Source organism: Eptatretus burgeri, unplaced genomic scaffold (assembly GCF_056783735.1).
Source record: "Eptatretus burgeri isolate ZD-2024b unplaced genomic scaffold, Ebu_testis_v1 Ebu_testis_scaffold_350, whole genome shotgun sequence".
Classification (NCBI taxonomy): Eukaryota; Metazoa; Chordata; class Myxini; order Myxiniformes; family Myxinidae; genus Eptatretus; species Eptatretus burgeri.
The window spans coordinates 27,124-35,706 of NW_028222299.1; positions in this window are offsets into that span (position 1 = coordinate 27,124).

Here is an 8,583-nt window from a genome sequence, read left to right on the forward strand (position 1 = left end):
GGGGATTTCAATGCATCGACTGGAACTGATTGGGATGGTTATGAGACGTGTGTTGGTCCCCATGGGTTTGGAACTGTGAACCAGAATCGCACCAAGTTCCTTGACTTTGCAAGAAGTCATGGACTTATGGTGTCCGGCTCATGGTTTCAGCACCCACAAGCTCATCGCTGGACTTGGTATTCCAACGCTGGTGGAGTGGCAAAGGAGATTGACCATGTTCTCGTTGATGGTCGCTGGAGGATGATCCAGAACTGCAGGGTTCTACCGGAGTGGTCAGCTCCTCAATACTGACCACCGGTTTGTTGTAGCACCTCTGTAGTTGCACCTTAAATCCAGGAGAATGGTACCATCCCAGCCGAGGCTAGATGTTGGCAAGCTCAAGGATGAGAGGGTCGCTGAGGAGTTTGCAAACGAGCTGAGTGGAGATTTGGGGGGTCAGGGTGCTTTGGGAGATCCTGAAGAGTTGCGGAGTGCCTTCAAAACCACCGTCCTTGAAGTTGCCGGTGGATGTCTTGGAAGAAGAATTTTGTCTCTCAAGGGACACCGGATACCATTGACCAGAGTCGCAGGACCAGGCTGAATGGCACAGCTGAGCTGTTCAGGGAGTTGAGGCGTAAAACTGTACGTGTGCTAAGGGTGGACAAGGCGGCTTACCTTTGACTGAGTCGTCACAGAACTGTTAAAGCGAAGAAGGGTGTCAAAATGGAAGCATTGCAAAATACGATGGCAATAAGCTGGTGGAGATGGTAGATTACCAAACAAGGGTAAATGGATAATGATAAAAAACAAGGGTGGAACAACAATTGATATTGCGCTTCCCTCCGCCAGGCAGAACAATTCACGTTTTGTATCCCACTGATAGGTTGGCCGTACACCCGGACCATTCGTCCTTGTGACAAACCAAAATTGAATCGGCTTCGTTGTCACCGACCCAACTCATCGACCAAGTTCCATCCGAATCTATCCACAACTTTTTTGAGACGTTCTGCTGCAAATCATTTTTGGCCCCTCTCTCAATGGTGAAGAATCACACACACACAAAAAAAAAATCAATTATATCAGGATCCGAATCTTCACCAAAATCGAATCAATTCGTCCTTGTTGCGCACCCAACCTCTCCACAAAATTTCGTTCGAATCCGTCGATAAAGTTTTGAGATATCGTGCTCACAGACAGACAGGGGTGCAAACACAACCTCCGTGCACCTTTGGTGGTGGAGGTGATTACAATATCTTCTCCCATCCCTTCGGAGTTAGTGAGACAAAATACAATGGAGGCCTGTTAGCAGAGAGGAAGGTGTGAAAAGGGACCGGTACGAAGCAACGTTTTCATCCCATGGAAACAGAAAGACGAAGAGAAGAGAGAAAACAAAATCATGACGGTTGGTGGAGAATGCCTCGTAGTCTCACGTTAACTCACTCCGACTCCAAATGCTGTTATTCCCCAAAATATTCACCGAAAATCTCCAAAATACCTCTTACCGTTGATCTTTTTCAAAATTCTTTTTTTGCAGAGCTCGCCTTCTGTTGCTTTTGATTGGGATGGTGAGTGGAGGCTTCTTGGACCTTGCTCTGACCTTAGGGTTTCCAAAAATAAACAAAAAAACAAATCACAAAAACAGCAATGGGTTTGCTGAAGAGAGTCACACTTACTTGTGGCATCAAAAACACATCATGAGCTCAACAGGTCAACCAACTACTGACAGCACACTCTCACAACCACATATACACATGGGCGAACAAAATCAACACAAAACAAGAAGTAGAAGGGCGCTCGGTGGAGCGAACACCTCCGCCACGCAATGCCTGATCCAGAAAAACATGTCGAGCAAAATGTTTTTTTGAGATTTGCTATCTATTGTTTTTGGCCTGATCTCTCAATGTCCCCCTTCTCTTTCTCCCATCTCCCTCTCTCACCCACCCCTCTCCCTCCCTTCCCTCCTCCCTCACTCCTCCATCTTTCCCCTTCCTCTCACTCCCCCCCTTCATAATCCCACCAGCGAAGCGACGGGTTGTATTTGTTAGTTTGTAATATGTGCACTGACCGCCCTTTGTAGAGCAGGATAGGATAAGGTTGTATTCTGTAACACCTCGTGTGCAGACGAAGACAGGTGAGGACTGAAGCACAAAGGGCACGAAGGAAGTGATACTCACTTAAATGGAATGGACTTTATCATGGACCACACAGCCAGGGTGGGAAAAGTGGGCTGTGGAGATCTGGTTAGGGGTGGAACACTTCCCCCCAATGGGAGGGAAGGCCAGAAAGGCAACGGCGCCCACTGGCAGCAGGTGGCCAATTGTGACATCAGCCGTGTGCATGAAGGCAGTCCTGGAGGAGGTAAATGCTGCGTCAGTGCATGTGCACAGCAGAGGACATCTCAGCTCTCTCTCTCTACTTCATCACTGACAACCGAGAGATGCGGATGCCATCCTCTCCACTTCCGCTTCGAACTTCGCCCTGTGCCCTGGATCGAGACCAGTTCATACCTCACCTGTGCAAGTCCTCACCTGCTCCCATTGTATCTGGTTAAGTCCAGAAGTTTGGTGCCCTAGTTGGGGTGTAGTTTAATTGTAGATACGCTTGAGTGTTTCCCCTTCTTTTTTCCTTGTGTCTGTCGACCACTTAGTTTGTTCCATATTTTATTTAATAGCTTCTCATCCATCCTTATCTCCGAATACTTTTTGAATAAAACCATTTATTTGCGAAGAATCGTTTTGGCATCTTCCTGCCTTCATGCGTGAGCAACCACCAAATTGGGTTTATTTACGGAACGATCCTTGGGGAAACGTGAATGGTAATGAGAGCAGTAACTTGTTAAAATCATTCAGTGTTAATTCGATCATCGTCTCGGTCATTACCCGGGTTAATGGGAGTCCGGGTGGGCACACCCAGGGGCAGGGCCTGGGATTTGTGTGAGTGCAGGAGGTGGCATGACTGCAGGTGGATACCTTGAGTCCTGAAGGGACTCTGTTTGACCTTCTGAAACCTGCTAAAGGAGATCAGAACCAACCAGAGACCTTTCCACCCCTTCCCCAAACATTCACACGTCTTTTGTTTGCTTTTTATTGACATTAAACACGATAATTCATAACTTGAGATGCTTTTGTTATTGCCCACTCATGAGCGGCCCTTGAGATGGCCTAAATCGCTCAACAAATGACACAATGATTTCTGGGTGGGCTATGGAGCAAAGTCACGTGAAGGTGGAAGGCCCTGTTGAGTGACCACGTCAGTGGAGTAATAAAAATGTCACACAGACAGAGTCATGATGAATCGGGTGGAGAATCACAAGTTAAACGCTGCCGAGGCTCTTCCTCAAAACGAAACAAGATGATCGTTGACAAACATCATATTTCCAGGTCTGTAAATACCAAGTGAGTCCTGGAAGACCTCTGTACTTGTTTTCATGACGTTGTTTGCCTTCATCTACTGGTACTCGAGTGGGTACTGGAAGGCCTCTGTACTTGCTCTCAGACATCTCCTGGTATTTGAGGGAGTACTGGAAGGCCTCTGTACACGTTCTCATCAGGGTGCTCGCAGACATTTTCCGGTATTTGAGGGAGTACTGGAAGGCCTCTGCACATGCTCTCATAAAGGGGCTCGCAGACTTCTTCCGGTATTTGAGGGAGTACTGGAAGGCCTCTGCACATGCTCTCATAAAGGGGCTCGCAGACTTCTTCCGGTATTTGAGGGAGTACTGGAAGGCCTCTGTACATGTTCTCATCAGGGTACTCGTCGACTTCTTCCGGTATTTGAGGGAGTCCTGGAAGTTCTCTGTACATGTTCTCATCAGGTTGCTCGCAGATATCTTCAGGTACTGGAGTGGCTGTTGGAAGGTCTCTGGAGTTGTTCTCAAAAGGTTGTTGAGGGCCATCTGCACAGGGGTAGAGGGGAAAAGGACGATTGAAATGAGGACTAAAGGGACAAGGTGTAAGCAGTTGGCAGTGTGATGATATATCAAACATGACAGTTACTGAGATTCCAAATAATCATCTTCTCGTCTTGGATATTCAACATCCTGTGTAATTCCAGGTCAGACACACTCGGATTACTGTTTCACCACCCGAGAGGATTCCCATCGTGTGCTGCCTTTTTGGCTGCTGGTTGCATCATTGGTTAGGGGTGCGGCTATGTCGCCAACAGCCCCTCTTACCAGTATACTGGTGCTCATTTTGCTGACTTCGGAAGGATGACAGGATGAGTCAACCCCTGGTGTTAATTCAGCAGGAAACGGGGCTCGAACTCAGGACCCCAGGATCCCAAGCCACCACCCTAACCGCCAAGCCAGCACCAGGCTGCCCAAGAGGGTGAAGACTCAACAGGAGCCGGAAATGGATCACTTAGGATCAATTATTCCAACCTGTGATTCAATTTCGTCTTTTTTGAGCTGTTTTGAAATGCAATTGTAAATAATAAATAACAACGCCAAGGACGGGGATTAAAGTGAATAAGGAGAGGGGTGGGGAAAAATATGGGGAGGGGGATGGTTGTTGAATAAGGAGGGCACACTGGCATGAGAGAAAGTGACGTCATTCGTGATTGTCGGACCGGGATTCAATTATAATTAATTTCACCCACTGGTTTCATCATCTGAACTGTTACTGTGCATCATCTGAACTGTTACCCACTGATCTGTTACTGTGCCATTAATGGAGTGCCCCTGCTCATTTATAATTCAGCGTTCTTGCGATAACTCGCCTCCCCTTCGTCCAAAGACACTATGGGGATATTTAACGTCCACCAGATGCGAGCAGATAAGACACCCGGCTTCACGTTCATCTGTGTGAAACCTTCAAAATCAATGCAAATTCCATCAAATATTCGTGCACCGAGGATACCGTGCCAGGACCGAGTCGTCTTATCATTGAATGCATGGAAGAGTGGGATGACTCAGGGCAAACGGTGATGAAGCGACAGTGGGGACACAGTCACAGTAAGCTGGAGAATGGAGAGGAAGAGAGGATGGAGGTGTGTGGTGTAAAGAGGAACAAAAGAGTGAAGTATGCGGAGTAAAGAGGAGGTCAGGAGTGAAGGTGCGCAGGGTAAAGAGGAAGTTAGGAGTGAAAGTGTGCAGGGTAAAAGGAAGTTAGGAGTGAAGGTGTGCAAGGTAAAGAGGAAGTTAGGAGTGAAGGTGTGCAAGGTAAAGAGGAAGTTAGGAGTGAAGGTGTGCAAGGTAAAGAGGAAGTTAGGAGTGAAGGTGTGCAGGGTAAAGAGGAAGTTAGGAGTGAAGGTGTGCAGGGTAAAGAGGAAGTTAGGAGTGAAGGTGTGCAAGGTAAAGAGGAAGTTAGGAGTGAAGGTGTGCAGGGTAAAGAGGAAGTTAGGAGTGAAAGTGCGCAGGGTAAAGAGGAAGTTAGGAGTGAAGGTGTGTAGGGTAAAGAGGAAGTTAGGAGTGAAGGTGTGCAGGGTAAAGAGGAAGTTAGGAGTGAAGGTGTGCAGGGTAAAGAGGAAGTTAGGAGTGAAGGTGTGCAGGGTAAAGAGGAAGTTAGGAGTGAAGGTGTGCAAGGTAAAGAGGAAGTTAGGAGTGAAGGTGTGCAGGGTAAAGAGGAAGTTAGGAGTGAAGGTGTGTAGGGTAAAGAGGAAGTTGGGAGTGAAGGTGTGCAGGGTAAAGAGGAAGTTAGGAGTGAAGGTGTGCAGAGTAAAGAGGAAGTTAGGAGTGAAGGTGTGCAGGGTAAAGAGGAAGTTAGGAGTGAAGGTGTGCAGAGTAAAGATGAAGTTAGGAGTGGAGGTGTGCAGGGTAAAGAGGAAGTTAGGAGTGATGCTGTGCAGGGTAAAGAGGAAGTTAGGAGTGGAGGTGTGCAGAGTAAAGAGGAAGTTAGGAGTGGAAGTGTGCAGAGTAAAGTGTAAGTTAGGAGTGAAGGTGTGCAAAGTAGATAGGAAGTTAGGAGTGAAGGTGTGCAGAGTAAAGAGGAAGTTAGGAGTGAAGGTGTGCAAGGTAAAGAGGAAGTTGGGAGTGAAGGTGTGCAGGGTAAAGAGGAAGTTCGGAGTGGAGGTGTGCAGAGTAAAGAGGAAGTTAGGAGTGAAGGTGTGCAGGGTAAAGAGGAAGTTAGGAGTGAAGGTGTGCAAGGCAAAGAGGAAGTTAGGAATGGAGGTGTGCAAGGTAAAGAGGAAGTTAGAAATAGAGGTGTGCAAGGTAAAGAAGAAGTTCGGAGTGTCGTTGTGCCGTAAACCTGGATTTTGGGAGTTTCACCAGGAAGGTGCGGTTGAAGAGCTCCAATGAACGTTGAATATTCCAGAACAAATCATTCCTCACCTCTTATATTTTTCCAATCGATCAACTGTTGTTGGATTCCGAGGACAAAACAGAGGACCAATAAGTTCAACAGGATTTCAATCACCTGGAAAGGAGAAATAACATCACTGGTACTTTACAAACTTCCGTAGTTACCTCGAGAAAAGGAATATTATTTCAAAGTGCAAACATGACTGCTGCCACATTTTGGGACATTTACTTATTATGTACACACAGACACTTCCTGTTAATAGAAGAGACATGAGGAAGAGTTTCAGACAGAAAAAAGTTGGAGAAGTGAAGAATCAATATTTGGAGGAGATGAGAGTAAATTTTGTGTACGTATTTTGAGAATACCGGAATTTGCAAATGTCATATATGAATCCCATAATCCCCAACAAAAGTTGCATTTTACGATACACCGATCCCGATGATCCCAACAAAACTTACATTCAGTAGACCGATGCCAATCATCATACCCACGATATAAAACATCACCGAAGAAAGCATTTCATCGATGCTGTCATGGCAACCCTGAAAAGGCAGGCAGTGTTAGTGCATGTACTGTGTGGACAACCACCATTGGGGTTTCCTTCTCTGGAACTACAGTCGAAGAAGAAAAAAACCTCTTCGCAAGCTCACTTGTCATCCTGGAGAAAACAATGATCGAATTCAGCAGATTAAATATATTGTTACGTCTGAGGGGGGGGGGGGGGTATGCATTCAAAGGGTAATTAGGATGTTTAATTAGGTATGCCATGCTGTTCGAGTTTTACCAGGATCTCGATGTAATAAGTAGCTATTCAGTGGTGATAAGTTATCTAGTAAATGTCCATTTCTTTAAGGGGGAAATGATAATTGTCACGTAATTAGACAGGGAGACGGGATAGGGTAAGTGTGTCTGCGTAAACCCTGTTAGTATTCCCTGGAGGCTTGCTGTGACGTCACAGGACAGTGCTGCGGATGGCTCTGCCCCGTGATCACGATTGGCGGAAGGCGACGGCGGAGGGCCAATAAAACGGCTCGATTGAAAGTGACGAGGACTCGAGGATAAAAAGGTTCAGTTCGGGGAAAAGGGTGGGAGGAAGAAGATCGGGAAAGAAAAACCGTTTGGAAAGAACCGTTGGGAAAGAAAGAAACCGTTGGGAAAGAAAAAAAAAAAGAAAAACCGTGCTGGGAGCGTGCTGTGTTGTTGCGCTGATTCGATCCTGGATTCATCGTGTCTCGTGGCCTTGCTGTGCCTCGTGCCTCACCTCGGTTGGCTCTGGGGTTCTGCTGGCTCGGAGCACGGGGTCGAACGGCGGGCGGACCTGCCTCCCTCTCCTGCTCACAACTTGGCGCCAGAACTGGCTCCCTGGCGGCTGTGAGCGGACTTGCGCCGACACCAGGAGGTCGACAGCACCACGGTGTCTCCTGCCCCTGACGAGCGCAACGCCAGCTCGTCCGACGCCAATCCAGGGACTGTTGCGTCTACACCACAGGCCAGCCTGACCACCAGGACCAGCTACGTTTTGTGTGTGTGTGTGTGTGTGTGTGTGTGTGTGTGTGTGTGTGTGTGTGTGTGTGTGTGTGTGTGTGTGTGTGTGTGTGTGTGTGTGTGTGTGTGTACCTGGCGCCTTAGAGGGTTTGAGATTGGTATATCCATTGGAATTGTTTGTGTTTCCCCACGCCCGAACCCACACCACCATCCCGTCGAATCGCCCCGGATCCCTCCTCTTGCCGAGTCTTATTATTTCTGGTTAGAGAAATAAACATCATTAACTCAGTGAAAAGCGACTCGTGCCACCTTCCTCGTCCCGTTTGCGGTAGAGCGATTAGAACCGCCATCTTTGGGTTGTAAAGGATAAACCGCCTCCATCGTTTCGGCTCATTCTACGTTGGCGGGACTGTTCAAGTCCCGTGGACGTCACAATATATATATATATATATATATATATATATATATATATATATATATATATTTATTTATATATAGATATATATTCAAGAACATGTAACCAAGGTGATGAACAAATGGTCTTGGTCGAGGTCTGTACCCATTTAAATGGTGGTTGTGAAAGCTCTTTCCAGTATTCAACCACTGAAACCGCTCGCTCGTGTTCACAGACAACAGGAGAAACTGGAACCCCTCATCCACGGATATTTATCGCCATTTACATATATTTTGATGAGTCCAACTTGCAATCAGGAACACAACAACTGTGGTAAACTATTTTATAATTGTCAGTCTTTCATTTAAACACTGAAGATATTGTTAAAAAGGTGATTTTAGTGACGGGTTTCACCCTCGTAAAGGCTTGTTAAAAGTGTCCTGGTTCGTTGAACCGAATCACGGGAAGCATGACACACGACGC